The sequence below is a fragment of the Eumetopias jubatus genome, unplaced genomic scaffold (assembly GCF_037043125.1).
Source record: "Eumetopias jubatus isolate StellerSeaLion01/CBP00866 unplaced genomic scaffold, mEumJub1_p1.0 scaffold_15, whole genome shotgun sequence".
Taxonomy (NCBI): domain Eukaryota; kingdom Metazoa; phylum Chordata; class Mammalia; order Carnivora; family Otariidae; genus Eumetopias; species Eumetopias jubatus.
In genome coordinates, this window is record NW_028274821.1 from 26,833,216 (window position 1) to 26,857,784 (window position 24,569).

A 24,569-nucleotide genomic window follows, 5' to 3' on the forward strand; every position below is an offset into this window, starting at 1 on the left:
GTTAACTAGATTTATTGTGGTGATAATTTTGCAATACACACAAATACTGAATCATTACGTTGTACACCTAAGACTAGCATATGTCAGTTATACCACAAATGTTTTTTGAAGAAGAAACTTAAAATTCATGTGCAGAACAGGGCGCCTGGGGGGCTCAGTCAGTTAAGCATCTGCCTTTGGCTCAGGTCATGATTCCAGAGTCCTGGGATCAAGGCCGGCATGGGGCTCCCTGCTTAGCGGGGAGCCTGCTTTTCCCCTCTCCCTCTGCCCCTCCCCCACCCTTCCACCCCTGCTCGGGCTTGCTCTCTCCCCCAACCCACCCCCCCACCTCTCAAATAAATAATTTTAAAAAATTCATGTGCATGTTTAGTACTATGTAGTGGAAATACCAAAGAGCAAGATGGACAAGTGAAAATGAATGAGAGGAACCAAATTCCATTGTTTTTTTCTCCAGCACTTGCAATTTTCTGAAGAAAGGCCGCCTCCCACATGGATGCCAAGACTACATCTCGGCAGGAACTCCTGAATTTTCCTCCAGTTCACGAGTTGGCAAATTGCAGCCCAAAGGCTCAATCCTGCCAGGCACCTGTTTCTGTACACTGCCCATAAGCCTAGTCTTCACAGTTTTTAATGGTTGAAAAAAAAAAATCAAAAGTTCACATGTGAACAGCACATGCAATTAAAATATGGGTGTCCATAAATAAAGTTTTATTGGGACACAACCACTCCCATTCATTTATGCCCCGTCTAAGGCTGTCAGGCTACAAGAATTAAGTCTACCAGCAGGGCACATGCATCCCAGAGGGTATAGAAGATGCTCAGCGGGGCTAGGGAAGAAAATCCTAGAAGTTACATTAATTTGTATCCAAAAAGTGTGATATCAACTATGTTTCAGTAATGTAAATATCACATAAAAATAACTTGCAAGTATATACGTACACTAATTATATTATCTCATACTATGTAACATTATGCTAGTTCTATTATACTACCATAAAATAAATACTAACACTAATAAAAGTAGAAACTGACTCTGCATGCTAAGTCCCTCTGTTGAAGGTCACAAGTCACCACCCTCTGAGGTGCCTGAGAAACCCCTCTGACTTCGTTCGGCACTGAGCACAGTGAGGTGGACTGACAAATTATAACTACACTAGACCTTACAGAGACTATGAAGCCTTAAGATTCATATGAAAAGCACAAATTGAAGTTATTCTAATAAACGTAAGCATGGGCAAACACAAGCCTACCTCTGGGAAGGCACAGGCTTCTTATCCTCAGTTCTACATGAGCCATGTCACAAAGTAAAACCTATGATGATATAATCAGATCTGACAAGAAACAAGCCAAAAATACTCACAGTTCAAGGAGTATATGAAAGAGGGCTTTACCTCCACTGTCACTAAACATGAATCCAGCCCTAAGAGTATCCTGGGTCTTGAGATACAAGACAGTCACAATAGCACACGCACCTAATTTATAAATTAGTAACATACAGACAAGTGCTAAACATTTGTTTAATTGAGAAAATTGATATATAACATCGAATTGATTTTAGGTTGTTTTTTAAACTAATGAGAATGATCAAAAAAGTTTGGAAATCACAGCAAACTACCGTCTGTATCACCATGATCATATTATATAGTACTCTTAGGTATCTTTTCCTCCTGTCAGGCATTAATTAGTCTCCAAAATCTTAGCTAGGGGAAGTTCTATTAACACAACCCTGAAAGGTTTTAAATAAAAATAAGATCAAAATATTGTAACAATCAGAGAAGGCATGATTTTTTTTTTCTTCTGAAAGTGTAGGAAATTCACTGTGGGAAACAAAGTAGACTCTCTGGGAACTTGGTAAGCACTTCTGAAACTTCAAGCCAAGTCTTTTCATGTAATGTCATCAGTAACTGGAAAAGTCTAAAAAAGAAAATGGCCATAACCTAAGAATGTTTTTTTGCTAGAGGAAGCAGGGAGCACGCAAATGAAATAACACTCACACTTTTATAAGGTGAGACAAAAGCATATCAAGACCATTCCTCCTCCTTTTTCGCAAAAAAAAAAAAAAAATCTAAGTTTTTTTTTTTTACAACAACAAAAAAAGGGCTTCTTTTTCCCTTATCCAAATAATGGATGTCATTTCTCACCTTAGGTCATTTAAAAAAAAAAAAAAGGTAATGAAACAATACAACTACATTAAAGCCAGGGCATGGGGCCTCTCATCCCTCATCTTGGCCTCCCACGCTCCCTTCCTGGGGCTGGCCTTCTCTGGGGGCCAGGCCACCTTCAAGCTCCCTTTCACTAAAGTATCAGCCAGGGGACTGTGCTTAGCACAGCCTGCTAGAAGTGATACCCCAACCTTCCATCTCCTCCCTGGAGAGGCAGTTTCCCCAGGCTCTGCCCTTCTACCCTTTGTGCTTCTGATGCAGAAAGCCTGTCTGCACATTCATAGGATTTTCAATAAGGTCAGCAATTTCCTCCCTCCTGGGTGGCCACAAAAACCCCCAGGCCTGACACAGTCAACCACCCTCACTTGTTTCTGCCCCACCCCTCAAAAAATAATATAATACAAAATCTTTTCATCCTTCATCAATAACTAGGCCCACAGCCAGCAATTAGAAAGGAGATGGCTTCCTTAGCTCCCAAGAGTAATATCGTCCATATCTGATAGCCCCCAGCTCCCCAACCATTCTTGGTGCTTCATTTTTGAACAAAACCAATGGGGGGAAAAATGTGATAACCTCTCCATAGGAGAACAAAATACATCTGGAAGAGCTGATTGTTTTCTTAAACATCCTCAGTATTCAATGTCTTTTTGACCACTGATACCTTAAAAATTGAGTTCTGGCCTAGGGACAGCAAGTCTTACCAAATTACTGCTTTCTATTTACAAATAAAATAAAATTATTCTTCCCATGCATGAGCTTACCTTAATCTGCTATAACATAAACAGGAAGGACCACACCGCCAAGAGACTCCACTGCTCTTCTGGTTTCATGCTCCAAAAATTTCAAAAATACTAAAACTGCCTATATTTGAGTCAATCTGATGGCTATAAGCCAAACAGAGTCACTCGAAAGCTGTTAAATATTTCATCAGACTGTGCGACATCTTAATAATCCACCCCTAGGAATGTCCCTCAACCTTTGCGGAATTTCAAGCTGTAGGGCCTCGGAGACCCCAAACCAGACAAAGAAAATCTCCGACCCATGAAAGCCACACAAGTTTGGTTATGCAAATTTGGAAAAGGGATATCTGAAAATGACCAGCAACATCATGGCATTCCCAATACAATGGTCCTTAAATTCCGCTAAAAAGAACATTCATCAAAGTAGGTATTTTCTTATTTTACCTTAAGAAAAAAATCATTACAAACATCAAACAGGGTGTGAAACAGAAACTGTATATAAACCCAGGGGGCTATTTTTACAGCGGAGCAAAAGTTCTACGCTCCACACAGTCATAGGTGGGAAACACACATCCAGGAGGGAACCTGGAGCATCCCCGAGACGGGCTCCGGTCACCTGCCCGGACGCGACCGCTGCCAACGTGGGCACCCAGGACGCGGAGGTGAGAGGCGCGCGGCGGCCACCCGCACTCCCCTTGCGCCAGTCACCCCCGCGGGACCCGCACTAGTGAGACTTCGGGGCTGCACGCTTTCGGCTTCGGATGCCGACGCGCGTGACAAAGCGGAGAACAAAAAAGAAAGGCCCCGCACTCCCCGGACCGGCCTCCGCCGGGGGCAGAGAACCCTCACACAGCCCCTCGCTGCGGCCGGGGACCTGGGGGCGGAGGCGGCCCCGGGGCGAAGGCTTGGGCCCCTCGGGGGCTCCGGTGACAGGCTACGGCCGGGGCACGGGCCCCGGGCCGGGGAAGAACCAGGGAGAGGGAAGGCGGCCAGGGCGGCCCGGGACCTGGGGCACCCGCGCCGCGCACTCACCTTCTGCCGCGGCTCCGGCGGCCGCTCAGCGCTGCGGGCCCGGCGCCCCGACCGCCCGCCGCTCTCCCGCCGCCGGCCTCGCGCTCTCGCCCGCTCAGCGCCGCGCGCCCGCGCCGCACCCAGCGCCGCCGCGTCTCCGGCCTCCGCAGCGGCGAGTCCCCGCCCCCGGACCGCGCCGGCGGCGTGGGGAGGAGGCGGTGCCGCGAGCGCGGGGAGGCAAGGCCGGGGCCCCGCCCGGACGACGGCCCCACGGTGCGCGCGCCCCGGCCCGCGGCCGCCCCTCTGCCCCAGCCCGGGTGCCGGCGTCGCGCCCCCTCCTCGGCCGCGACGCCCCCCACCCTCCCCCCCCGCCCCGGGCGCCCCTGTGGGACGCGGCTCCGAGGTGGCCGGGGAGCGGGCCCGACGCTCCCTAACGAGGCGTAAGGGTGGTAAGCGGCGGCGCGGAGCAAAGGGACCTAGAGGAGGGAGGACCCCTCACCTCACCCCCGCCCGGGTCCGGAGGGAATTTTCCGGACTGTAGGGCCAACTATATCCAGCGCCACCCACCTTGCCACACTCACGTCTCCCTCACTGGTCCCGGCCCAAACTGCCCAGAGGAAAAGGGGCCAACGAATAACAGGAATGGGGGGGGGGGGGTCTGTCCTCACAAGTTTGGGTTATTTCTTCCACCAGTCCCTCCCAGTTCCTAATCTCCCCACGACTGTTATCCCTCAAGCTTTAATTTTCCGGAACTGTGACCCTCCGGACTACTTGTGGATAAAATGAAGCTTCTTGGACCCTGCGCCAAGGGTGATCTTCTAGTACTCTCTAAGGATGAAGCCTGGGAGTCTGAATTTTAAACAGCGCCCAGCGCGCACATTTGTTTGAGAAGCACCGTTAGGCCACACCTCCCTGAGAGGGTGCCAAAAACGAAAGATCTACAGGGTATCCGTACTAGAAAATTCTAAAATTCTGAAACAATGGTTCTTAACCCTGACAGCGCTGGCCAGATGCGAAAATAAGCTAGGCGCTTCTGCAGTATTTGGATGCCAGGGTCCCACCTCCAGAGTTCTGAACCCAAACGCGGGAATTTTTGTTGGTTATAAAGCTTGCCAGATCATTCTAACATATGGTCAGCACTAAGAATAATTCTAGGTTTATCTCTTTGCAAGCCTACCTAGCTCTGGTTTCTGGGAAAGGAACCTCTTCCTCCCACCCTTCCCAAATCGCAATCACACACACAAAACAACAACAGCAACAGCAACAGCAAAACACAACACAAGTAAATACACAGACTCCTAAGGGAATGCTCACAGCCAAAATGGTTTTCAACCAGAACAAAGACTCACCTTGAGAAAGGTGACCAAGATTCCTTACTGCCACCTGAGCATGGTCTCCTTAAATTCAGGAAAAGGATCCTTTATGGGCCAAAACCTCTTTTTATTTATTTATTTTATTTTATTATGTTATGTTAATCACCATACATTATATCATTAGTTTGTGATGTAGTGTTCCATGATTCATTGTTTGCGTATAACACCCAGTTGAACCAAAACCTCTTAACTGAATTTAGAGTGATATTCTATAGCCCCAAATTATATTTTTGTGACCTGCTGTTAGACTGTTGCCCTGCTGGACCAAGACTGCAAAAAGTCGGGAGTGTGTTGGACATCAGCCCTGGCTTTTCCAATGACCTGTACCACTTCTTTCTAATCTTCTACTGACTTCAAGCGACCACAATCAGGATTTTTGGACAGGTACAATAAATTACTCCTTCTGGCTCCCCTAAGTTATGTTTTGCCTTCTTAGGCTAGGGGGCCATCACTTCTCCCTCATTTGCCTCTAAGTAAGTTTACATTGTGTTCCTCATTTATCAACAACTAATTAGTGACTAAGCTAGTGATATTTTTCCAGCTTTATTGAGAAATAATTGACATATCTCACTGTATAAGTTTAAGGTGTCCAGCATGATGGTTTGATTTATATATATTGTAAAATGATTACCACAGTAGGTTCAGCTAACATCCGTCTTCCCATATAGATATGATTGTTAAAAAAGAAGAAAGAAGAAATTTCTCCTTGTGATGAGAACACTTAGGATTTACTCTGCTAACCACTTTCCTATATATAATACAGCAGTGTCAGCACTAGTCATCACATTGTACATCACATGCCTTGGTACTTATTTATCTTACAACTGCAAGTTTGTACCTTTTGACCTTTCTCCAATTCCCCACTCCTCGCCCCACCACCTCTGGTGACCGCAAGTCTGATCTTTTTTCTCTATGATTTTTTTTTTAAGATTCCATATATAAGTGAAATCATACAGTATTTGTCTGACTTCACTTAGCGTAATGCCCTCAAGGCCCATCCCTGTTGTCATAAATAGTAGGGTTTCCTGTCTTTTTATGGCTGAATAATATTCCACTGTGTGTGTGTGTGTGTGTGTGTGCGCATATATATGCACACATACCACATCTTTATCCATTCATCCACTGACGGACACTTAAGTTGTTTCCATATCTTGGCTATTATAAATAATGCTGCTGTGAATATGGGGGTGCATATATCTTTTTGAGTTAATGTTTTTGTTTCCTTTGAATAAATACCCAGAAGTGGAATTGCTGGATCATATGGTAGTTTTATTTTTAATTTTTGAGGCTCCTCCATACTGTTTGCCATAGTTAAACCCATGATTCTTTTTTTTTTTTTTTTAAGTAGACTCCACACCCAGCATACAGCCCACAGTGGGGCTTGAAGCTCAAGACCTGAGCAGATACCAAGAGTCAGACGCTTAACTGACTGCGCCACCCAGCCGCCTTTTTTTTTTTTAAGTTCAATTAGCCAACATAAAGTACATACTTAGTTTCAGATGTAGTGTTCAATAATTCATCAGTTGCCTATAACACCCAGTGCTCATCACATCATGTACTCTCCTTAATACCCATCATCCAGTTATCCCATCCCCCCACCCACCTCCCCTCCATCAGCCCTCAGTTTGTTTCCTATAGTTAAAGAGTGTCTCATGGTTTCTCTCCTTCTCTGAGGACTTCCCATTCAGTTTTCCCTCCCTTCCCTTATGATCCTCTGTGCTGTTTCTTACACTCCACATATGAGTGGAACCATATGCTAATTGTCTTTCTCTGATTGACTTATTTCACTTAGCTTAACACCCTCTAGTTCCAACCATGTCGATGTAAATGGCAGTATTCATCCTTTCTGATGGTTAATATTCCATTGTATATATGGACCACATCTTCTTTACCCATTCATCTGTTGATGGACATCTCGGCTCTTTCCACAGTTTGGCTATTGTGGACATTGCTGCTATGAACATTGGGGTACAGGTGCCCCTTCAGATCACTACATTTGTATCTTTAGGTTAAATACCTAGTAGTGCAATTGCCCAGCCCGTGATTCTTAAACACTTTATGAAACAGGTCCACATGTCTAGGTGTTAGGGCAGTTTGAATCAATACATCTTTGCTGAGGAGGAAGCAGTCCTTTTCAAGTTTCATGAGATTCCTTATGATGAAATCTGGCATTTAAAAAAAAATTTGGCATTTTAAAGAAATAAAAAATATATATATATATATTTATTTATTTATTTTAGATAGAGAAAGAGTGCGTGAGCTGGAGGGAGGGGCAGAGGAAGAGGGAGAGAAAGAATCTCAAGCAGGCTCCCTGCTGAGCATGGAGCCCGATGCAGGGCTGGATCCCAGGACCCTGAGATCATGATCTGAGCCGACGCTAACAGTCAGGCACTCAACCGACTGAGCTACCCAGATGCCCCGAAATTTGGCATTGTAAAGATGCAGATATATGTGTATATATATATATTTCATATATAATATATATATATTAGATTTGCATTCTTTATAAAGTTCTCTTCGATTTCTTCATGGCTTCTCACCCAAAATATTTAAACCAATCAATCTCCAGCGCTAAAAATTCAACTAGGCAGATTTTGATTAACCAATGTGCAAGGGGCTATTGTGGTTGGTTGCAGTGGGCATCCATGTTTTGTTTATTCAACATCCTTTTCCATTGCTTCTCAGCCTTTGGGCTAGCATCCTTTCCCTCACTTGCTAGTAGCACACTGTCTTCATACAGGAATGTCCCCCCATCTCCAAGGGATACAGCCTTGGTAGATTGTCAATCAAAGCAATGTCCCCTCCAGCTCAAGGGATGAACCTTATATGTTTCCTATTTGCTGCCCTAACAAATCATTCAACTTAAAGCAACACAAATTTACTATCTTACAGCTCTGTAGGTCAAAACTTTCATCAAGGTGTCAGCAAGGCTGCATTCCTTTCTGGAGGATCTAGAGAAGACCCCTTTTTTTGCCCTTTCTAGCTCCTAAAGGCTGTCTGCATTCCTGGGCTTGTGACCCCCTGCCTCCCTCTTCAAAAACAGCAATCTCATAATTAGTAACATCTTTCTAATCCTGCTTTCATAGTCACATCTCTTGGATCCAATTGGGAAAGTTTCCTCACTTCTTAGGATCCTTGTGATTAACTGGTCTCACCCAAATAATGCAAGATAATCTTTCCACCTCAAGGACCTTAACTTGATCACATCTGTAAAGTCCCTTTTGTGATGTAAGGTCACATTAACAGACTCCAGGGATGAAGACATGGACATCTTTGGGGGGACCATTATCCTGCCTACCACAGACCCTTCAACTTAGCCGGTCCATTACACTCTGTTCCTGGAATGAACAAAGTGATGATTCAAGGACTGAAAAATATTGATATGCACTTATCTCAATGACAGTACTCATCTTCCTTGGCACATAGTTCTGGAGGGCTGGTTTCTGTGCTTCCCAAAGCCCAACTCTTTAGTTTACCCTTTAATAATTAGACTTTCCCCATAGCCTAGAATTTGCTGGAGCTAAATGTAATACATAGTAGAACAACATCAATGTAGTATCAATTAGAAGTTCTTAGTGGCAAACAGCAGGAATAGCCTCTATCAATCTTAAGGAAAAGGGGAATTAACTGGATAAATGTCAGGGTCTCACAGAATCAGTGGTGAGAACCAGTGAATCATACTGATTGACTTCCAATCAGTTTGGAAAACCTGGATGCTACAGAAGGCTAGGCAGCAGAAATCACAGAAAAAGTGACACAGCAGAAAGAGTGTGTATTCTATGTGCTGCACTGCTGCATCTTTAAGAAATAGGACCCCCCAACTGACCCCATGTCTTTGTAATGCTTGCTCAAGATACACAGTGTCCAGAGGGGGCTTCTAGTTGGAAGAATTTGATTCTGAGCCCAGCCCCCCAGGCTAACAGGGACAACTCCTCTGGTTTCTGCAGCAGGATGGGGCCACTAATTCTCATCAAGGCTACCCACCGTGGGACATTTTCCCCAAAAAAGGAGATTGAGATGCCTATAAAAAGAGGAGATAGAATGCTGGCAGGCAAAAAAAAAAAACTAGCAAATGTCCCCCACAAATATCCAAAGAAATTCAAAGGGCAAAAGGGAGGCAGAGATCATATCTATTTAGGAAAATCAGGAGAGACTATATTGAAAGTGGCTGTAGAACAGGGGCTATCCTAGAGAAATGGAATTAAGCCACATGTATAATTTTATTATTTTTATATTTTTTTATTTAAGTAATCTCCACACCCAATGTGGGGTTTGAACTCATGACCCCAAGATCAAGAGTTGCATGCCCTTCTGACTGAACCAATCAGGCACCCCACCACATATATAATTTTAAATTTTCTAGTAGCTGCATTAAAAAAAGCAAGAAGAAAACAAGTGAAAATAATTTTAAAGTATTTTATCTAACCCACTATATCCAATGTATTATCATCTAAACACATAATTCATAAAATGTTAATGAGACTTTTTCAGATAATTAAGTATTTACACTGCTCCAGTTTTTTTTAATTTAAATTAAATTAAAAATCCAGTTCTTGGGGTGCCTGGTAGCTCAGTCGGTTAAGCAGCCAACTCTTGGTTTCTGCTCAGGTCATGATCTCAGGGTCATGAGATCGAGCTGTACATGGAGCTTGTGCTCAGCATGGTATCTGCTTGAGATTCTCTCCCTCTGCCCCTTCCCCCTATTCGCACACACACTCTCTCTCTCTCTAAAATAAATAAAATCTTAAAAAAAAAATCAGTTCTTCCTTGGTATCAGCCACATATCAGGTGCTCAATAGCCACATGTGGCTAGTGTCTACCATATTGGACAGCCTAGATCTAGAAGGATGGTGTACCAGTGTGGGTCCAATCAAGAGAGAGAAAACACAGTAATTTGAACAGGGAAAGTTTAATATAAAAAAATCATTAATTATAGCAGGGTATTGGACTAACGAGGGTTTGGCTGGTAAGATGCAAAGAGAACCCTAAAAAATGTGGGAATGGCAGATATATGGGGCAGCCAGTACCCCTTCGGGCTGAGATAGATCATCCAAGTAAGAGCTCTCCATCTACCCACCTACCCGAGAGGAAGAAGACCAAGATCTCACTGGAGAGAGCATGACTATGGTTCCCTGGATGGCAGAGAATTGTTGTGGTGCCAGTAGAACTTGGTGGAAATCTGCCCTCTAGAACTTTCCAGAAATCACCTTCTGCTGTTGGTTGCCACTGGCTGTCCTTCACTGCAGAACCTTGGCCCCAAGGAAGCCATGTGCGCTGCAGGAGCCAGAAGCATGGATATTTCTATAAAGACAGAAACATGAAGGTGAGATACTCCAGCATGATGACAGACATAGAAAGAGAAAAGCATGACACAGAACAAGGGGACTAGTTGGGATTGGGAATCATTGTAGATGGGAGGGTAAGATAGAAGTGTAGCCCTGTTGCCAAGGGTTCATGAGTCAACCTCAGACTAAACAAAATCCCATACAGCATCATAATCTTCCCCAAACACCATTCAGGTCACATTACCCCTCTCTCCAAAAACTTTCAGTGGTCTTTCCTTGCCGATACGGAATCTTAGCTTACCATTCTAGGCTATCTGTCCAAGTTTCCTCAAACCACGTCAGGCCACTACTCTGTGGTCCCCAGAGCCTGGCTTTGCTCTGCTATTCTGCCTGAAACCTCCCCTTTCCGTCCCCTTTCTCACAATAAGCTCAAAAGCCCCAGTCATCGAAGCCAACCCTAGCACTCACCACATTCTGCCCCACAAAGTAATGAGTGCAAAGTTCCCAAAGGGAGGGGAAGCTCAGGATCCGCCCCAACACTTGCATGGATAAGTAACTCAGACTGGACTGGAGCTCCGGTGGGTGGCCCAGAGCCCAGCACAGTGGAGACACTCTCCAAATACTAAATACCTCTCAGCAGTGGAAGGGAATAGAATAGACAGTCCTCGTCATAGACAGCTTACTGTTTGCTTTCCAGAATGCCTTTTTCCCATCTTCAGTTACCGGCACCACCATGTTTTCAAGTCATCCCTCACTGACTTTTCAATCCTCACTGTAGGGAGCTGAATGGTGACCTCCCCAAAAGGTTATTTCCATGTCCTAATCCCTGAACCTGTGAACATTACCCTTACAGGGCAAAAGATATGATTAAACTAAAGATCTTGAGGCACTTATCCTGGATGATCCAGGTGGGTCAGAAACACAGTCATAAGTGTCCTTCTAAGAGAAAGGCAGAGAGGGTTTAGACAGAGAGGGGAAGAAGCCATGTGATCACAGAAACAGAGCCTGGAGTGATGGGGCCACAAGCCAAGGAAGGCCTGGAGAAAGGCTGGGAGTCACCAGAAGCTGGAAGGGGCAAGAAATAGATTGTCTCCTAGAGCCTTTGGAGAGAGCCCAGCCCTAGCCCCACTCCCATGAGAGAATAAAACTTCTGCTGCTGTAAGCCACCCAGTTTTGGTGATTCATTATGGCAGCGCAGGAGACAAATACAATCCTGGAGTCTATAGTGATTGGGTCACAGATAGGCACATGACCCAATGTGTGCAATGAGACTCCATAAGACACATTCTCCTCAGCCACTGGGAAACAGCAGCGCTTTTTTTCCACTAAGGCAGCCCATTCTAGGAGGATACAACTCTAGAGCTTCTTAGGGTCACAATGTGGAGACAACAGCCTGATAGGCTGAGAAAGAAAGACAAACACCAATGTTGATGATGTCATTTGATCTTCTGGATCCAGCTGTACCTGAAATCAGAATTATCCTGGATTTTCTGTGATATTGGCCAATTAGTTTCCCATTTTACTCAAGCCAGTTGGCACGGGATTTCTGTCACAAGCAGCCCAAAGGATTCTGACTCATAGTCCTTTTGTTATTGGTATAGTGTTGTTAGTTACATGTGAGCTTCAGATAAACAATAAATAAGTTTTTAGTATAAGTATGTTCCAAATATTGCATGGGTCAGATACTAAAAAAAATTGTTATTCATCTGAAATTCAAATTTAGCTGGGCATCCTAGTGTTTTGGTTTTTGTCTTTTGTTAAGGCCAATCCTGTGTTGGGAGTTTTTTTATTGATTATCTGAAATCTTTGAAAAGCCAGGTTGTTATAGTACAAAAGACAGTAAGAATAATCCATCTAAAGTAGATGTTTCTAATTTTAGACATTCAAATAACTATCTTCAATGTCCTGTATTAACTGGGGTTTTAAAACAGTGCAGTTATATCCTCACGGTGTTATGAACCTTAATGTGCTCTGAGGTTGAGAAAGAAATACTGTCCAGATTTTAAAGGCCTCCTACCAGTGAGCAAACCAGTAAAAAAAAAAAAGGTGCTTTTGTGTGTTGCGAGACCTACAACTGCCTTTAAAACTGATGCACCTACTGAGCTTCATTCACAGTTGTCTCTGGTTGGTGTGACATACGTGTTAGGGAACAGTCCAGCAGCAAAGGATTAGGAAGGAACCAGCTAGAGAGGCAGGGGAAAGGGCCATGTGATGCCTGGCAGCTTCCTTGAGCAGATGGAGGAAGAAGGCCAAGGTGAGGGTCTCCTGAATCTGGGGATCAACCTGATGATATGAGGTTCTATATATACACCACCATACCCCAGCCCAGGATGAGTGGGGGTGGTGTGTCTCTGTTTTGTGCTAAGATGAAGTTGTTCTGTCTGCTTTACTGATGTTTGCATCTCTTTTGTCCTCAAAATATGTTCCCTCAGCCCCCTCGGAGAAGGCTTCTGAAGTGGGTTAGTGCTTTGACCTGGACACTTAGGACTGTGGAATGACAGATCCACAGTTTAACTTGGCAGTGATATTAAGAATACGTAAACACTTACAAACCTAAGTTCCCTGGCTCATGACTTTTCCACTAGAGCTGATTTTCCAATGATGTTAGAAAAAAGAGGCTCTTTCTTGAAAACACAGTTTGAAATGTCAATTTTATTTCAGTAGCTCCTGTTCTTTGTTGTGATGTGTCTTCTTTTTTTCATACAAGGATGTACTTTCATCTCACTGGGGGAGAGAGGCTCCCTCTCCTAGTTTATGTTCCCACTGACTTACTATCTTGCCAAGTCTGGCAAGTTCCCCACACCCAGCAAGATCTTCCACCAACCCGAGTGAAGAACCACTGTGTCCACCTAGAGTGACACAGCGAGGTCAAACCCTTCTGGGTAGTGGATGGGTCCTGCCTGGTGTTAGTCATGAGAACGGACTTTTTTTTTTTAAGATTTTATTTTTTATTTTTAAAGATTTATTTATTTATTTGAGAGAGAGTGTGTGCATGCTCTCATGTGTCAGTGGGGGGGAGGTGCAGAGGGGGAGAATCTCAAGCAGACTCCCCACTACACGGGGCTCAATCTCACAACCCTGCGATCACGACCTGAGCCAAAATCAGGAGTCAGACACTCAACCAATTGAGCCACCCAGGTGCCCCACAAGATTTTTTAATTTTTAAATAATCACTACACCCAATGTGGGGCTTGAACTCACAAACCTGAGATCAGGAGTTACATGCTCTATTGACTAAGCCAGCCAGGGGCCTGGAGAAAGAACTTCTAAAGTGAGCAGGCAAGAGGGTCACTCTCCTGAGTCCGGAGCAATGATTCTCGGCTAAGGGTATGGTGACCCCCAGGGAGCCTTTGGAAATCTGAGGAGACTTCTTTTAAACTGAAATATATTTGACATATACCATTGTATAAGTTAAAAGTATACAACATGTTAATTCAATACATTTACATATTGTAATATGATTGCCATTGTAGCAATAATCAGCACCTCTACCAGGTTACATGATTATCATTTATTTTTAGTGGTTGAAATAATTCAGTTCCAGTCTCTTGGCAAGTTTGAGAAATATAATACACTATTGTTGTTTATGAGACTTCGGTTTTTTAACAATGACTCATGGGAGTGGGGGAGCGGTCTACTGTTGACCTTTATTTAAGTATCCTGCAAAACAAAAAATTCTCCTGCCCCCAATACCAACAGTGGCCCCCAGCCCCCTCTGCAATTTTTGGTCTCAACAGCGAACTCTAATGATCCAGGGGGAAGTACAAGGAGGTTCACCAGGCGGAAGGACCTGGAAAGATCTTTATTCCCTGTAGGATTCCACTCTATGGGACACGAACCTCAGACCCAGAAAGGGAGCTTCACTTTATATATCACTTTAGGATGAGGTTCAGCTTCCAGTGACAAGAAACCTAAATGATAGTGGCGTAACCTCACAAAGTTCTGATCTCTCACATAATAAGTCTTCGAATGGACAGTCTTAGGCTTACATGGCAGGTCAGCAGAATCAGCAGAGGTTCAGGCTTCATTGCTCCCAGATGTGACCCTCGTTCATAGGGTCCAAGATGGGTGTTTCCGCTGAAGCTGTCACTTCCACATTCCACCCAGACGACAGGAGAAAAAGAAGGGCTTGCTCCCTCGCTTTAAGGACATCTCTTAGAAGTTGCATATGACATTTCTGATTACATTCCTTGGCCAGAACTTAGACACACGTCCACACCCAGCTGCCAGGTAACTGGGAAACAGAGGCTCATACTCTAGGTTGCCATGTGCTCAGCTAAAAACCGTGGGTCCTGTTCCGAGAAAAAGACAGGAAGAAGAGAGATCTTTAGTGACAGCTAGCAGCCTTTGTCCTTCCTGGGAAGGCAGATTACCTACATCGATGGCAAGTGAAGCCCTAGGATTTTGCTCAAGCTGGGTTTCAATGGTCCAACTTTGACTCAGTAGGGGGAAGGAGGAAGCATTGACTGGAGGCTTGAGGAGAGTTTTATCCCCATGTCAGAGAGTCCTAATGTTGGGACCTTAGGTGTCAAGTCCAACATTCTCTTTTTAAATGTTTTTGACTGGGGTGCCTGGGTGGCTCAGTCGGTTAAGCATCTGCCCTCAGCTCAGGTCATCATCTCAGGGTCCTGGGATCGGGCTTCCTGAGTCTGCTTCTCCCTCTGTTGCTCTCCCTGCTCATGCTCTCTCTCTCTCTCTCTCTGTCAAATGAATAAGTAAAGTCTTTAAAAAAATAAAAAATAAAAAATAAATGTTTCTGATTCTTATCTACTATATGTTTTTTCTATTTCCAGGATTTTTTTCTGCCTCCTGCCTACTCTGCCATTCCTGATCTTTGATTATCAAATTTTTAGTTTTCGGGCTGCAAATGTTTAAGCAAACACATTTAAAAATGATGGATGACCCCAAAGAATTTTTGATCATGTGGGTTTCACTATCAATGTTTTAGAAATTAAAATTGAGAAATCTTAAAAACATTCACAGTACTCACAGTACCCATGACTTTGTAACCAATAGAACATGCAGATATTTTCATAACACATATTTGCATCAAATAACATGTATGCACATCAATACTTTGGAATCAAGGTTGCTTCATCTGATTAATATAGTAAGCAAGCACACATATTACATATATATCACATATTTGTTTTTTAATATATTGACAACTGTATTTCAGTATGATTGGTTTCTTTATTTTTCTGCATTTAAGCTTTTTATTCCGGGAAGAAGTCCATAGACTCTTGAACTAGGCATTCTGTGTTCATGGCCTAAGGCTGAGACTAGCACAGGAAAACCAGAGAAACAAAAAGGAGGTTCAACTGGTCTTTGAATTTGACACACAGGAGGCCTGGGGTGGGGGTGGGGGGGCTTTTCTAGGCCTCCAGCCTATCCGCTCTCCACCTGAGTGAGTGCTCTACTTGCCTCAGCCACAGACCTGTCTTAACCCAGTTTTCTTCTTGGAGACAGGTGAGGGTCACCCTCCTCTGCAGCCAGAAGCCCCCACGCACTGCCCAGGAGGACTGTGCCTGTCAGCCACCCAGCTGTGCTCAGTCCCAAACAACTCCCTTCTGCCTCTTTCCATAGACCGGGATGTGATTCTCGTGAGATATAAAGTGGACCTAGGCCCTTAGAGGGGTGGTGCATTGTGGAACAAGAGGCACCCCCACCTCGACATTGGATCACTCCAATGTCAAGGTGGGATTGGACAGAATCATATGGAGATTTTTCTCTGCATTGGGTTAGAGAAAAATTCACTCCTATCACACATGGAGCAGGGAGGAGTTCTGGAGGCCATCGTCCTTTGCTCCAGGGGTAATATTTCCCTATTTTTAATGTCTCTGAGCTGGGAAACGTAGAGTGGTTCCCTCTGCAGGCCTGGAGCGGCTGTGGCCCCAGATCCCCTGTGTGGGCATCCCTGCTCCCTGCCCCCATTCTCTGGGGCTGATTTCAGCACCTCGCTCCTATTGCTATGGTAATGAGCCACGGAAGCTTTTCCAGCCAGCCAGGAAGAGCAACCTTCATAAAAGAAAGGACAAATCAGGGCCATAGTGTGAAATCTGGAAAGAATCAGAGAAGAGAGGCGTGAGAATTTGAGTTAATGATGGAAGAGATACAGCAGCGAAGCCAGCTTAAACCCAGGGGAAGGACGGGGATGGCCGAGGTGCACGCGTCGGGAGGATTGGGGGTAGCTTGCCCTACCTCCAGGGGTCTCTGTGCAACAGTCTAACCGTTCCAGATGCCTGACAGGAACCAGTAGTACTCTGTGCTTACATGGCCTTCTCCCTAACACAGATGTGCATTCTTAAGCAAACCCTCTGGAGATAGAAATATATATCAAGGCTAAAACATTTGATGATTTAAAAACATATATATTTTTTCTTTTCCTGTACCAGAATAGAGAACAGTTCACATTTGGAGGGAGCAGCTAAAGGGAACAGAAGGAGGCATATATATAGCAAAGAAAGGAGAGGAGAGAAAAATGGAGAGGGGTTTGCTGAAGGTGGGCTTTGGAATTGCCTGAGGTTCCCAGGACTAGAGTTAAAGAAAAATCATTCAGAACACTGACACCACCAAAGGCTGTCGAGCAGTAAGAACTCCCATTCATTGCTGCTGGGAATGCAGAATCATCTGGTCACTTTGGAAGACAGTTTAGCAGTTTCTGACAAAACTAAATACACCCTTCCCATATGATCCAGCAGTTGTGTTCCTTGGTATTTACTGAGGGACATTGAAAACCTAGGTTCACACAAAAACTTGCACACAGGTATTTATAGAAACTATATTCATAACTGTCCAAACTTGGATGCAACCAAGATGTCCTTCACGGGGTGAATGGGTAAATAAACTCTGGTCCATCCACACAATGGAATTTTATTCAAGACTAAAAAGTAATGAGCTATCACACCATGAAAAGACATGGAGGAGCTTTAAATGCATATTGCTTAGTAAGTGAAAGAAGCCAGTCTAAAAAGGCTGCATACTGTCTGATTCCAACTATATGACATTCTGGAAAAGGCAGGACTATGGACACAGTGGTTTAAAAAGACCAGTGGTTACCAGGGGTTAAGATGGGAGCGGGATGAATGGGTGGATCACAGAGCATTTCTAGGGCAGTGAAAATACTCTGTAATGATAGATCCATTTCATTATACATTTCTTTCAAATCTGCACAATATGCAACAGCTAGAGCAAACCTTAGGGTAAACTGTGGACTTTTGGTGATGTATCAGTGTAGGCTCATCAATTTAACAAATGTATCACACTGATGAGGGATACTAATAGGGGGAGGCTTTGCATGTTCAGGGGTGGGGGGGTGGAGGAAGTATATGAGAAATCTCTGTACCTTCCTCTCAATTTTGCTGTAAACCTAAAACTGTTCTTAAAAAACAATGGTAGGGGCTCATAACATGTTTGTAAAATAAAGGCTTTTTTGTTACTTGTAAGCACCTTTCCAAAAATGGCTGTGGCCATGTAGAATTAAATAGACATACCCCTTCACTATACACTAAAACACGGAGTCTCTACCTCCGCTCTTATAAAAACCAAACAGTGGTGCCTGGCTGGCTCAGTCTATATATCATGTGACACTGGATCTGGGGACATGAGGTCAAGTCCCACATTGGGTGTAGAGATTACTTAAAAAATTAAAATCTTAAAAAAATAATAAAATAAAAAAACAGAAACCAAACAAAAAAAAAGAGCTAAGTTCAAAACGCAGACCCTGAAGTCTGATTAAATGCTAACACAAACATCCACGACAATAGCCAACCATCTCGTGATCACCATCTATCATACCCTGTGTTAAATTCTTACTCCTTGCAAGAACTGCCTACAATATATGAAATAAATACAATTTTTGTTCTCATTTCACAGGTGAGTCTAGGCTTGGAAGTTAAGTGACTTGCTCCAATCAGAGCAAGCACGGGTGGAGGTGGTGGGAGTTGAAAACCAGGTGGGTCAGGCTGCAGAAGCCCAACCAGTAACCATTTTGGTCTACTGGACGTAGCTCCTATTCTGACCGTGTTCCAAGTTTGGGGACGTTCGTGGGAGCCTTTCTGACCAAGGTCTCTCGATGGTCAGAAAACATGAGTTCAGGTCAGGCTCAACTTTCTAACACAAGGCTGAACCAGGTTGGTAGCCTGGTGCTCTTTTCAGATATGCCAAAAGGTGGTGTCTTCAAGGAGAGGGAATGATCTAGCAAAACCAGCTCTCTGGGTCATTTACAGCTGCAAACGGCTCCAGTTTTCTGTTGGACGTTTTTCTGTGTCAATGCTGAACAACCATTTTTAGAAAGAACAACTGAGGGAAAAGGTTTTTCTCCCTGGTTCTAAACAGACACCGCCTGGTGGGGCTGGGGGTGACCCTGAAGCAGCCATGGAGCCGAACGGGCCCTGGCTGGGTCTTCCCTCCCAGTTCCCGCGCCACGCCGTGGCCATGGGGCTTCAGGGTCATGGGTGCACTGAGCCACCTCTCAGACCCCCCGTCCTCTGACCACCAGAGGCCTTGGCCATGGCCGCTAGCACGGCCTCGAGGACCGTGGAGACTTCTGGGGTATTTGTGGTTCCTGCCTTGGTTTTAAATGGATATTTCTGTGCTGGTGTTTGTGAAATGTGGGCACTCGCTCAGTCCGGATGCGCGTCCCATTGGGATCCCTCAGTGCCCACTGGTGGGTTTGTACTTGCACATTCTCTCTGGCACATCTGCCTGCACTCATCTTAGCAAGCATTTGCTGATGCCTACTGTGAACTCAGTCACCCAACAAGGGGCAGAGCGTGAGAGCGAGAACTAAGATATAGGATCTCTGCTCCTGGGCCCTCGTGGGACTCGCGATGGCCCTGTCCTCCTGACTCACTTCTTTTGTATTGTGATGTAATACACACACAAGCTCATACGGTTAAGCACATTTAAGTGTACAATTCAGTGGCAATCAGTACATTCAGTGTTCTGCACCTGCCACCTCCATCCATTGCCACAACTTTTTCATCATCCTAAACTGAACCTCTACCCATGAGACGCTAACCCCCCAATCCCCCTCCCAGCCCCAGTACCTACCAGCTTTTTCCACCTCTATGCATCAGAGTGCTCTCCATCCCTCATGAGTGGGGTCCTCCCGTATTTTAGGGACTGGCTTATTTCACATAGCACAGTGAAGGGACTGTGCTGGGGACCACCCTCAGCCCAGGCTCCACACACTAGGACTGGGAGCAGGTCGTCCAGACCTTCCAGACTTGAGCTTCTGTGTCCGTGACATGGGTAGAGGCCCGCCTCACAGACTCGTCAGAGGAGACCCAGCACAGGAAGATGCAGGTTGCTGCAAGGGGACACGCCAAGTGACCCCAGAGGGAGCACACAGACCTTGCACAAAGCACGGGGCTCGCGGGGCCCAGCGTGGGATGCAGGCGCCCGGCCACGGGGCCCGGAACATCCTGGGGTGGGCGGCCCTAGTGGGGGAGGCCCCTGAGGGGTCCCAGAAGAGGCAGGAGACAAGGAAGACGATAGGACAGAGCTTCCCAAGGAGGTCGATGTAAGGGTCAGAGTATCACAGGGGTCCTTGGGAAAACTCGGAGGCCCTGGAGTTGTTGGCTGAAACGCTGTCGTTTAGTCAGAAAAGTTCTATCACAAACCCCCAGTCAACACTGGATGATTTACTCTTTGTTTGTTCTAGGAATCGGTGTGTTCATGCCATTAGAACTCACGTTGCGTGAAGTCTAGGATATACTTACTTTTCAGGACTAGATTTTTCTAGAGGAAGTACCTCTCCATTCTTTTCTTTGTGCAACTGGCCTCTGTTTTCAGGAGCAGATTCCCGGTGCTCATCACCGCTGCTAACCCTGAGGACTAGCCCCGTCACCTCCTGCAGTGGACGTGAGTGCCATGTGGGCAGGGACCGCGTGGGTTGGGGGTGCTCACTCCACACCAGGGACCCCAGATCCTCTGCTGAATGAAGGAGGGCATGAGGGAGGGAGGGGGAGAGGCAGGTAAAGGGGGAGGGAGGGATGAATGAGGGAGTGAATAAATGACGCAGGGAGGGAGGGAGGGAAACCACAGAAGCCGGGTCCATACATCAGGAGCCATTATTTGGGGTGAGGCCTGAGGGCATCGTAGCCCGGGCCCTGGATGGTGGCTCGGGGCACGTCCAACTGTCCTCCTCGCGCCTACCTTCCTTCTCCTTGGAACTGCTGTCATCCTGGCTCCTCTCCACCTCCTCCTCAAACAATTCTGAATGTTCCCAGGAGCAGGGTGGCAGGAGGGGGGTCTCAGGAGGGGCTGCCCGGATCCTGTGCCCCAGAGGATGCTGTGACAGCAGCTACAGGGCATTCTATCATGAGGACCGGGACTGTGGATGCCAACCATCTCCTTGGGCGTTAGCGCCGTTCCGATTCCCTGCTCTCTCCACCACCGTTGTGCTGAACACTCCTCAAAATACATCTGTGAAAAACCGGGACAGAGTATCCCGGGGTGAGTCTGAGGCCGAGCACTGCTAGGTGATGGGTGCACCCGCGGACTGGGGTGGGTGTTGCTCACTGTTCTCCCGGACACGGGTGCCCGTCATCTTTCTCTCCAGGGGACCTCCATGTCCTCCCGTCCCTCCCCAGGGCTCCCTGCCTAGGTTCAGGCTCTCCTGCCTCAGGTTGCAGCTCTCCCTGCACAGGTGTGGAGTCACCTGCTGGCTCCTGGTCTCCGGCAGGAGTCGCTCCGGACACCACCTCTCCCTCCGGAGCTGCGGGTGCAGGCAGCCCTCCAGCTGCAGGGGGACCATCCTCGGGCTCTGGAGGGGCACTGGCTCCCACACCTGTCTCCTCCAAATCTGTGAAAGGGGCAGTGGGAGGTGGCTCTGGCAGGTCAGATGGACTCAATTGTGAGAGGAGCTCAGCTCACCCACACGCCTGCTTTCCGTGTGCCTTTGCAGAGACAGAGCCCAGCCCCGGGCCTCCCAGAGAAGCCGCAGCTAGGAAGGAGCCCTCACGGGGGCATCTTCCCCACTGCAGTCCACCAGCTGGGGGCTCTGAGCCCCGTCTTTGCTCCTGGCCCCACACCAGCGTCCGGGGGCTCCTCCCTGTGGGGCTCAGCACCAATCCCTGCCCGGACACCCACAAGCACCCAGCCCCAGCCTTCTCACCCTCAGCCTCGGCCTCCATGGGCTCCGGCTCCTGGACCAGAGTCCAGTGAAGGACCAGCAAGGACCATGCCCTGAGTGGTGTCGGAGGCCTTCCCAGGCAATCCCCAGTCCCTGCTCCTGGAGAGCCCTGTGTGGCCACTCCGTCCCATGTCGATGGTGGTCCTCTGGGGCAGCAGGGCACAACTGACCCCAATAAGGGAGATGGAGCGGGTGTCCGCCAGTCTCTTACCTCTGTCTTCAGTGGTGCTCTGCAAAGACAGGGACCGGTGCCCAGCTGGAGGCATCCCAGCCCTGCCCGGCCATCCTCACGGTCCTCCTGCCCACTCCCCCTGCCGCTCCCAGATCAGACACAGACGTGTGCGGGCACAGCCCTGCACCCAGGACGCAGTGACCCATCCCTGCAGGGCTGGCTATAAACCCTGGGCAGAAGGGCGCAACCCCCACACACCGCGTCCCACCCAGCCAGCCTTGACCTGGGCTGTGAACATGACCCGCCCACCGGGCATCTGACCCCTCATCAGCCTGCTCCCGCTCGGGGTGGGCCCCACACGACCCCTCCCACCACACACACACATGCACGCACGCACACACACCCGGGGAGGGGACCCGGGGCTGTACAAGTGGGATCAGAGCGGTGTGGGTCTGGGCTGGCTGGCTCCGCGCCTCCTGGTGTCACCTTTCCGTCCTTCCAGCCAAACGGCCAGAGGCGTCGGGGAGCTCTGACAAGACATCCACAGGAAGGGAAACTGTTTGCAGGGCGTGATTTCCTCAGCCTGCAGCTTCTGGACTTCGGGATGCAACACGCAAACATGTTGTTGGTTCGAGTCTCTCCAATGAAATGAGCTGGGTAGGGGACTGTCTCTGGAATGTGGGTGCCTGGTTACCAGGGTTCCAAATTCCATTGGGCGCTGTTGTCAGGGAAGTGAGGTCACCACTGCCTGGGGTCCCTTTACCTGACTTCCTCCTCACACAAGAGTCCCCCAAGGGCCCCCCTCTCCAAGCTGCTCAGTGCCCTCCACCCCACACAGCCCAACCACAGCCCCCAGGAGTCCTGGATGCAGCCGGTGTCCCCGCTGCTGGGACCTGAGCCTAAACAGGTCTAACCTGAGCTGGGTTTAGACCGGGCTCCTGCTCATGCCCAGGGCTGTGACCCTGGACAGACCCTGTGCCTCTCAGGGCCACCCCAGGTGCCCCACCTGCACAGTGGGGGGGTTCTGGCTTCTACTTCTAGGGATGCCATCAGGGGTAGGACCTATGATTACGTTCTGTACCTGCTATCACAGGAGGCTCGTGCACATACTTGACAATGCAAGGATGAGCGAGGGGCTGGACGGGGCATGGAGCACAGCTCAGAGGGGCCTGGGTCTGCTCTGGGGTCCAGGCAAAGCCACTCCCCTCCTGCTGCCTGTCTCCCAGCCCCCGTGGGAAGGTTGGATGAACTGATTCAGACCTTGTCCCCTTGTGACACAGACTTCCAGGGGCTCCCAATAGGTTTAGGCTCAGGTCCCAGGGCCTCGTCTGCACCCATGTGCTGGGCAGTCTCCACAGTGGTTCCCATACCCCCGAATGCTGGTCACACATCCCTGTGGAATCCCCTCCCCTCCAGGGTGGGTGGCCGGTGTGACCGCGCTCTCAGGAATAGAATGGGGCAAAATGCTGGGATGTCATTTCCAAGCTGACTGAGGAAAGTCTGTGACTTCTGGTTTCCTCTCTCCTGTGTTTTCATTTCTCTATCTCTGTCTCTGTGTCTTTCACAGGAACAGATCCTTAGGCTCCAGGGGTGATGTGAGGCATCTCAGAAGCCTCCCTTGTCCCCATTTCCTTCTCCTGCCCTAGTGTGTGTTTCCTTCATAAAGGCCTCTTCACCCTGGCCAGAGCCCTGACTCTGGAACCTCTTCCAACTGGGGACCCTGAGGCTGCAACAAGGAGGGCCTTGACCTTGGTCCCCAGACCAGTGGTCCAGCGCTCTGCTACGTTCTGCGTACCCATGTCCTCAGCACCCCCAAACCCTCAGGCTGTCCTCTGCTCAGAAGGACCTCGAGGGAGTACAAAGCATTTTCCCAGGACTAGGAGCACAGTGGGTCAAGGATGGAGATGCAAAGCCAACAGACTCTTCTACAAGCCTGTGGGACCGTATGGAGACCCCGTCGATACAGCCCCATGGACAGAAGAGTAAGCTGAGGCCTTCTGTGCTGTAGCCCTCTCCGCACTAGGGGGGTGTCTCTTCCTAATTCCAGGTGCCCAAGCTTGTGGTGGACACCGGACACCAGACCCCGCCCTCTCCTAGTGCCCTGGCAAGCCCCCTGGGCAACTTGGGGACCCCCTGACCATCAGCTTGGCATGTCTCCCCTCCCCATGCTATGAATCTGGGTTATTGCCAGGAGTCCTGATGCACCTGCCCCATGGCCCAGCTGTCTCTGACCTCTTTTTTCTTTCCCCCTTGTCACCAACGCCCCTCCCAGGGTGTCCTCCCCTTCTGACCCCCAGCTGGGCAGTCAGAGTGCTGTGTGTGTGTGTGTGTGTGTGTGTGTGTGTGTGCGTGTGTCTGTGTGTGTAGGTGTGCATGCATCTACCTGCCTGGGGATGCTGAAGGTCATGTCCTCACATGGGATGGGCTGGGTAGCTATCCCTGAGGATCTGAGGGGCTCTCACCCCCAAAGCGAACCTCATGGGAGGGTGGAGGCTGGCTTAGGACTGGAGAGCAGCCCTGCTCCTTGGACTCTGCACTCCTCATTTGTCCTGGGCCAGTCCCTGCCTCTCTTGACCTCAGGTTCTCAACTGTCCCTGAGGGTTGGACATGGAAATGCATGAACGTGGCCACTCCTTCAGGGGTAGGTGGGGGACAGGTGCACCAGGCACACAGACCTCCCTCCCGA

At 47.7% G+C, this 24,569-nt stretch overlaps 1 protein-coding gene across 2 annotated transcripts in view; it reads right to left on the reverse strand.

Moving 5' to 3' along the window:
* The window catches only part of GOLM1 (golgi membrane protein 1), a 65,141-nt gene extending 61,117 nt beyond the window's left edge, over positions 1–4,024 (reverse strand). For both annotated transcript variants that reach the window (XM_088019157.1, XM_088019155.1), the window contains exon 1: positions 3,935–4,024. The gene's annotated coding sequence lies outside the window, so the exon portion shown is untranslated. The remainder of the gene's footprint in view (positions 1–3,934) is intronic.
* Between the last annotated feature and the right edge of the window lie 20,545 nt (positions 4,025–24,569).